The sequence below is a fragment of the Tasmannia lanceolata genome, unplaced genomic scaffold (genome assembly GCF_043159265.1).
Source record: "Tasmannia lanceolata isolate RefF3 unplaced genomic scaffold, GAP_Taslan_0.1 ptg000015l, whole genome shotgun sequence".
Taxonomy (NCBI): Eukaryota; Viridiplantae; Streptophyta; class Magnoliopsida; order Canellales; family Winteraceae; genus Tasmannia; species Tasmannia lanceolata.
This window is the reverse complement of record NW_027518692.1, coordinates 20,500,044-20,508,874: the sequence shown is the minus strand read 5'-3', so window position 1 is coordinate 20,508,874 and position 8,831 is coordinate 20,500,044. Positions and strand designations below refer to the sequence as shown.

The 8,831-nt window shown below is 43.8% G+C and overlaps 2 pseudogenes; both read left to right on the top strand.

Moving 5' to 3' along the window:
- The first annotated feature begins 5,479 nt into the window (after window positions 1-5,479).
- Window positions 5,480-6,314, top strand: LOC143891835 (protein IQ-DOMAIN 30-like; annotated as a pseudogene).
- Window positions 6,315-6,675: 361 nt separating this feature from the next.
- Window positions 6,676-7,386, top strand: LOC143891834 (uncharacterized; annotated as a pseudogene).
- The last annotated feature ends 1,445 nt before the right edge of the window (window positions 7,387-8,831 follow it).

Genomic DNA, 8,831 nt, shown 5'->3' with positions numbered 1-8,831 from the left:
GCCATTCAACCTCTCCTTTGGAACAGAGGCTGTGATCCCGGTCGATATAGGCACTCCGTCTCCTAGAATCACCAGCTTCAACGAGCAGCTTAACAGTGACGGGCTCCGCGCCAATCTCGACCTATTAGAGGAGATCCGGGAAGAATCTCGAATCCGAGTCGCCGCCTACAAACAGAAAGTATCCAACTATCATAACTCCAAGATACGCCCCAGGGAATTTCGGACAGGAGATTTAGTCCTGAGGAGGGCAGCAGTATCTCAACCAACTAAAGTCGGGAAACTCTCCCCGACTTGGTAGGGGCCATATCGAGTAAAAGAAATCATCCGCCCCGGGAGCTACAAGCTAGAGACACTGGAGGAGCACTTGTTACTCTACGCATGGAACTCCAAAAACCGTAGAAGATATTATCAGTAGACACACCACCCGGCTTGACAGGTGATTTTGTTAATTATGTTTATAATAATATGAATAAATAATTCTTTTTGCATATTCAAATTTTCCTCTTAGAACTGGAAACCCAGTTCACAAAACTTGGGTACTCTCTGGAAACCCAGTTCACAAAACTTGGGTACTCTCTGGAAACCCAGTTCGCAAAACTTGGGTACTCACTGGAAACCCAGTTCATAGAACTGGGTACTCTCTAGAAACCCAGTTCACAAAACTTGGGTACTCTCTGGAAACCCAGTTCACAAAACTTGGGTACTCACTGGAAACCCAGTTCACAAAACTTGGGTACTCTCTGGAAACCCAGTTCACAAAACTTGGGTACTCACTGGAAACCCATTTCATAAAACTTGGGTACTCTCTGGAAACCCAGTTTATAAAACTTGGATGCTATCAATCGTCTACAACCCCAGGTTATTAAAACTAGGGGGCAAGCCGGGCAAGTCATTCAACTAAAGCTTATCAGAGACAGGAGAAACAGATATGGACAAATATAATTTCATTCATCAAAATGTAGGGCCTCGAGGACCATTACAGGGATGGCCTTGAAGGCCGCCAAAAAAAAAGAGGAAGAAGAAGAAAAACAACAAAATAAACAAGAGATCCTAGGGTCTCAAAGACCACTACAGAAAGAAGAAAGAAATACTAAGAGGCATCAGGGATGGTGGCGGTGTCAACGGCGGCATCAGCAGCAGTATCGGCGGGGGCCTCTGGCTCCTCGTCAACAATTGTCGGCCTGGAAGGTAGAGACAGATTGACCATCACTAAGTTTGGATTGCACGCCTGGAGTTCTTGGAGGCAGTCGTAATACCCAAGACTATAAGCCTCACTCGACAGGCTGAATAGTTCGGCCTCTTTCGCCTCGACGGCTCCCTTTACTGCCATTTCCTGCCTCTCTTTGGCTCTCCTTCTGTGGGCATCCATGGCTTCGGCAGCCTTATCCAGCTTCTGCTTTTCGGAGGCCAAATCCTCCGCCAGTAGCTTCTTCTCGGCCTCTACCCGTCCGATGCTCGTCTGAAGCTCCTTGACCTCAATGGCCAGCTTTCCGTTCACCTTTTCAGATTTGGTGATGGCCTCGGAGAACTTCTTGCTCTTCTCCTTAAGATCGTTGTAGTACAAACCAATCTGCAGACAGAGACAAGCATCAGTATAGGAAGAAAGCAAAAGACGGACAGAGAGTAAACAAATTTATCACCTGATAGAGTGAAGAGAACACCGCCTCTTCGCCAGTAGCCGGCGGCTCGTGGATAACTTGTTGCTTATCCTTTACAAGGAGACACTTGCTCACAATCTCAGCCGCGACTCGACTCTCGCCCAGTCCGGTGTCATCCTTCTGAACGGCCCAATTGGGCCGAAAAACATTGTCACTCGACCTCACAGGAGGACGGGCTCCAACCCCAGTTCCAATGGATGTGCCATCAGATTTAGAAGAACCACCTCCCTGAGCGAAGGGGCCCACTAGGTTCACTGTGGTTTTTGCCTTCTGAGCCGGGCGTGGCGCAGTGTCTTGTGAGGGGGCCGGGCTCGCCAGCTCAGACGCCTTCCTCTTTTGGCGCTCTTGAAGTGCCTGTTGAGCCCCTTCCTGCGCCCTGGGCTGGGCTCCTTCCCTTATCTTCTCGACCGTCGATTGTTTCTTCATTTCTGCAAGTAAGGAAGGAGTCAGAAGCACATAAACAAAAAGCAGCAGATTTTGAGACAAGTCTAGCTACATACGTGCCGGAGTCGCGGTACTTATACCAAGTCCGACCAGAATATCTTCACTTGAAAAATCCGAATAGTGAATGAGGCCTGTTCGTTCAACCTCCTTCCGCATCAAGGCGAATGTTCTCGCATCTTCACCCTCAAGAAGCGGTTTGCGACTCAGTCCGGTGGTATCCGGAGTGTCCCACACTAAAGGGACCGGCCAGGCCTCAGTGGCTTCCTTATCCTCGACGTAGAAGAACCTATTCTTCCACGTATGTATTGACGAGGGGATGCCAGTAATTATTTTCAAATCAGGGCGCTGGCTAATATAAATCCAGCCCCCCTCCTTGTGTCTCTTCAGATGTGCACAAGCACGGAATAGCGGCAAGGTCACGCTCCTCTCTAGCCGGCCGTGGACAAGGTACAAAAACCCAGTCAGTAACCTCCATGAGTTCGGAGCAACTTAGGCTGGGGCCAGTCCGTAGTATCGGAGCACCGCTGTAAAGAACGGGTGCAAAGGAAATCGAAGTCCTGCTCTCAACGACTCCTCATAGATACAGAGGTCCTGACTCTCATTACAGGCCCTATCTCCTTCTATAGCCGCCCTCAGCTCGAATCTTAGGGGCACACAATATTTATCTCTAATGTCCCCCAGCATGGACTCGGTGAGGTGATTTTCCTCGACTAGAGCCCGCATGTTGTACTTAGGGTTGGCCTCCATCCGTGCTCTAGCGATGACCTCTACAGCCCGGCCAGGGAGAAACGTTGTCGACGCTTCAGCAAAGTCACTACCCCCACTCCCCCCTACTCGGTGGAGAATATCAGTCGGGAGTGGGGTGGCGTTCAGGTCTAATATCACTTCATCCCTGTCCCCGCCATCATCGCTGTCTATAATATCTACTCTAGTGGCCGGACTAGCCATTACAGGCTACTGAAGCGGTCTAAGTTCTGAGCTACTACGGGAACTGGAAGACTCAGAACCGGACTCGACACTCGAACTACTATCAGACATGTAGTAAAAAGAAAGGCTGAGAAAAATACCAGGGAGGGTAGAGAGCTCCTAAGGATCCACGCGCAAACTCCAAACACGAACTGCGAAGACCGAACTCGCAGAGGAGAAAAAGGAGAGAAGAGGGAGAGAAGATAAAAAGTGAAAAGTGAAGAATGAGAGGTAAAAAACCTCATTTTATAACTTTTCAAAGGCAGTGGGGCATTAAATGCGATGCACGCATCTCGAGGGCACTCAAAGGACGCCACGTGTCCCTTATTTATGACGGACACCTTCTCCCAGACAAAAAAAACTGATTGAGCACGCGCGTACGAATACACGTACCTCCACCACCAAAGCACTCCGGACTGAATCTCCGCCCTCCGGACTGGATATAACTGTAGACACCCCATTTTGACCGAACACTAAACCGTTGTTTTTGTTAAAAAAATCCTTTAAATAGGTGAATTTGATGTCCCAAAATCAGTCCTAGCATAGGTCAGGGTCCCATTTAGGTCCCTCTAAAATTTCAGAAAAATCCATCGCGGTTTGCATAGCAAACGAGAGGGGTAGGTAGTGTTGTGTGAATATAGTGTCGCAGAAGGGGTGTGCATTATCCTGACCAGGAGGTGGCCTGGTGGGAATAAAACGTGGGTATTTTGCAGTAGATGGGTGTCCTAGGGCAATTAAAAGAGCACGAATTTATTCTCTTGATTTTCATTTAACTCTTTTCCATGGGCCACCCAACCCATTTAAAACCAGGTTAAAATGTACATGGGAGGGTTGTCCACTCAACTTAAGGGGCTAAAAATTATCCCAATCACCTATAAATAGAGAGCAAGTCTCTCATTTGAGCTCTCTCATTTTCGTTGGAAAATTAGGGCAGAAGAGAGAGAAAGTAGATCTAAGAAATCCAAACCCTAATCCTCTTCTTCTCCGGCAAGATCTCATCGGAATCCGGCCGTTCCGCCGGAGATCCGGCCGTCGGAGTTTCTCCACATCATCTTCTTTACATCCTCTCCACTCCTATGGTCTTCAAAGTGTTAGATTTTTACCCAAGAACTCTAGATCTATGTTATAAACCTTAGATCCAAAACCAAATTCATCTTCTCCGGTCTGAACTATAGATCTCCTTTTACCTTCTCTAATCTCTTTACAAGTCCCAAGTGTTGTTAAAAACCCCCTCAATATCCTTCAAACCCCCTGTTGATTCCAACAATGTTGCTGGAATTTGGGCAATTCTGTTACTTCTTTGTGAGTTTCGGCAAACGTTTGCAGAATCCGCCACAAAACTCCATGGATTCCGGTGGGAAGCTTGCCGGAATTTGATTTCCCAAACCTGTAATCTTGGTGGCTTCTAGAGAGGAGGAGCTAGACAGATCTTTGAGGAGTTTTTTTTTAGAAAGCGAGGAGTAGTTTTTGTTTGGCTGAATATTTAGTCAATTCATTCTAACTCGAATCTTGCTTCGATAACAGTACATGAAAACTCTTTCTACAGCAGCCATGGACATGAGAGACCTGAGATCCAACCTTTAATTTGTTCCTCTCTTCACCATCACCATTGATAATTCCATAGAAATAGAGAACTGGGCAAAGAGAAAGACAGATTCGAGACTGAGAAATGAGTTGGGAGAAAGAGTACGGAGATAGAGAGATCGGAAAGGGAAAGAGCTGAGATTGTCTCCTCCGGTTGAATTTCAGGTGGCCACAACTCGTAGGCCAGTCAGAGCATCTTTTACCATTGCTATCTCTTCTTTTTTCCATTGTCATTTCTACGTTTAAACCCATCTCAAACCCCTGTTATCTCTATCTCTCTCACGCCTGAGTCAGCATCCTTCAAATCTGAGTTACATCGCCATTTTCACATCAATTTCTGGCAATCGCAACTATTCTGGCGAGGTTCGCCATCTCCGGATATTGTGAGAGTGGCAGAAATCCCTGAAGGTTGAAGAGGATCGTTATGCTATAGCAATTGTACTCACAGAATTTTCGTTGGAATCTCCACTGAATTAAACAGAGAAGGGAGTGCACACATGATCCCCATGTTTTAGATGTCTCAAAAGATGAACTGGTTGGGGAATTCTGTTGTGCACTGGAGGGGATGCATTTTTTTTAAAGACAGCACCTGCTGGAGATGATGACCATATCCAACTGGAGAAAGAAAAACATTTACTTGATGAGGCTTTGATGGAAATAGAGAAATCTGGATGCAAAACGACTAATTGTAATAGTCTGGCTGAAGTATTAAAAACAAGAGGACAGCAGTTTCCAACCAGATCCACAAATATATTGAAGCAATTGCAGGCTGTAATAAATCTATTGAAATAGATCCAAGTTACAGCAAGGCATATCGTCGCTTGGGCATGGTTTATTATGGACAAGAGAATTACTGTGATGCTATTAACAAAGGATATCTGAAAGCATTAGAGTTGGATCCAGCTAGCGATTCCATTCGCGAAGACATCCGAGTAGCTGAACAGAAATTGAAGGAAGAGATACAACAAATAGAAAAAGATCAGAACACAGCACCAGATCATCATACAGAGGAATCAGACCTTTGATGCTTGCTCACTAAAAGTCAAGTCACGTTCTCATTGTCATAACGATCGACGCTCCGGTCAGTGGACTTACTGCCATTAGGGGATATTTGGCTTAGAATGTTCTCTGCATGCTCAAGAATATAGTTAAGTTGCAAGCTGTTGTACGCGGGCATTTGGTTCGGTAACAGCCGTGGGAACCTTGTGTTATGTTCAGGCCATTGTCAAAATGCAGGCATTGGTGCGTGCTCGCCGTGTTCGTATGTCACTAGAAGGGTTAGCTATTCACGAGAAGCTTGACAAAAGGTTCAATACAAATAACCAAACTGCGAGCTCCTTGGGGAAAGAGAATTCTGGCATGGAAGCAAATGGAACACATTCTTCCACCAAGAAGTTGCTTGCCAATGGGTTTGCTCGTCAGCTTTTGGAATCAACGCCAAGGACGAAACCAATTTGCATCAATTGTGATTCTTCTGCATCCAATTCGGCATGGCAATGGTTGGAGAGGTGGATGTCTGCATCCTCATTGGATGTTCAGCCGCAAAAACCATAATTAAATCTGGATTCTCAGGAAGAAGAAAGAAACACTAAGCTAGCTGATCTTGAAATTATCCAGGAGTCAACAGATTTGAATTATGCTGGAAACCCAAAAACCCAATAGCCATTTTAGTTTATTATAAGCTTGAGATGGATAGAGAGAAGTCAAAGAGTACTACAAAAAGGTCGGCCTCTGAACAGCTTGAGACTGAGGGCAGGAAGTTCGTGTTTGGGTCGAGGAAGGCAATCAATCCGGCATTTGCTGCTGTCCAGTCAAAATGAATTGGCTGTAGAATCAATTCAAGTAGGTTAGTCAGTTCTACTTATCGTGATGTCGGTATAGGATCAAGGTTGAATTCTCCTCCATCACAGCTTGATTATGTTACAAAGACTAAAGAACTTAGCTTGATGGAAGATTCGATATCTTAAGATCCGAGAATACATATTGGGGGTTCGAATGTGACATTGAATTTTCTATTATTTCCATGCTTGATTCGCCAGAGAGGTCTGAAATTGAAGGTGGGGACATTCTACATGAAATTCGAGGTACAGATAAAGAAAATCCTGATCCAATCAGCACTAGTGTTGATGAATTTAATCATGGGAATCTGGATGCCGTTGTGGATCATATAAAGAAGGATCTCCAAGAAGCCATATAAGTTTTCTCGAGTCGCAGGGGGCACCATCAAGTTAGATTTCTGTGAGCTTTAAAAGGAGCAAATCTGATAACAATAAACCCAAGCGAAGGTCACAGTCAGTAGGCAAGAGGTCTCCATTGAATGAACATTGGGATTTAGCTGCAAAAAAAGTAGTACTGAATTGCCAAAGGAGTAGAAAAATGGGAAGAGAAGAAACTCTTTTGACCATGAGCCAAGAATTAGTAGCAGTAACTCTCTTCCCAGTTACATGCAAATCACGGAATTTGCAAGGGCTAAGGCCCACATGAACGACTTCCCAAATCAAGCCGAGATGTGCAGGACTAGGACAATTACAACAAGAAGAGATATTCCTTACCTGTCGCAAATGGAAAACAAGTTTCCCCTCGAATGCAGCGATCAATGTCACAAGCCCAACAAAATGAGAAAGGGAACGCTGCAAATTCTCCTCATACCGAAGAAGAAGAAAAACTCAGATTCAAGGCAGGTAAGCAAGAAGAAGGTATGTCTTTTGTCCTCATCTTGGTTTTTCGATTTTAGTCTTCTGTGTAGCATTTTGATCTTGTTTTCTGGTTGAATTTTTGCTTCACTACTTGTGCTTGCATAAGACTGATATTGTGTTCGAATCGCTTGATCCATCGCTTGTTTGACTTCCATATGAGATGAGCTCGGTTCTAGAAAGGTGTTATCCTTTGAATTTTAGTTGTTTTAAAATTAAGTTTTTTTTTTTATGCTAAATGAATGGAACCCGTGCTGCATGTCGACCTAGACATCTAAATTTCTAGGATCATTTCTAAATCATGTCTAGATCTTTCAAATTCCATGAGTTTTCCATTTAGGAGACCATTGTGGTCTCATTAGAGAGTCACATTAGGAGATAAGTCTTGTCTCATTAAAAGAGTTAGCCTCATTTGTAGAAACCCCTCTAACTTGTACCCTTTCTTTAATAATACATGCTTAGATGTTTGTATAGGAGTTTATCCTTAGTGTTGTTGTCATTCCTTAGAGAGTTTTGTTAGAGCCTGCCTATTTGAGATCTAACTTTCATAGTGGAGACATTAGTTTACTTGTTTGTGTGCCCTTGCTATTTTTGGAAAACAGGTTTGCCGTCTTTAGGTTTTCTCTTTTAGCCTTAGAGTTTTTACCTTTTGGTGTTTACACTCTTCCACAATTTGGATTACAGAGTGTGTTTTCTTATTTGTCCTCTTTGGCTAAAGGTTTAATCATTTAAACATCAAAAACATTTAAATTTTGAATCACAAAAAACATGGAAACATTTTAAAAATCCAAAAAACATGAGAAAATTTAAAGATTTTAAGAGCGTATAAGGAAAATATATTTTCGAACTACGTTGGCTTGATCCTCTCTCACGAGGTACGTAGTGCAGCTTGAGATTCTTATCTCAGGTCCAGTCAAACCATTGTAAATAAATCATTCAAACTCTTTAAAAAAGTACAAAAATATTTCATAAACCTGTTTTTTTTTTTTTTTAAATCTTCCTCTAGAGTTAGGACTTTGTCCTAGAAGGAGAGTTTTAGAGTTAGGGGTTTGTGTTTGGTTTTAGTCTTTGATTTGTTATGTGCTTGTTTACGTTTGTTTTAGAGTTAAGAGTTTCTCCTCGATGTGTTGTTTGATTGTTGTGTGTGGTTTGTGTTAGAGTTAGGAGTTTGTTACGCCTCCGTCCGGTCAGTCGGCGATCCGCATCGCCGAGTGATGACTAGAGTAGGATACGCTAGTCCACCTTTGGTTTTCCTTAGGAAATATAGCCTAGTTACACATAGGTTGTAGGAACCACCTGCATTAGCCTAGGGCTAATCTGCATTTAGTTAGGGCATATAGGGTGTCCTAAAATCCACAATTCACTGGAATTTAAATAATCATATAATAAACTTTAATAACTAGTCCGGTCTTTTAGATCGAGTCTAGGATAGAGGTCTAGGTGTCTTAGGCATCATAGCTTAGAATAGGCGCGAAGAACTACGTTG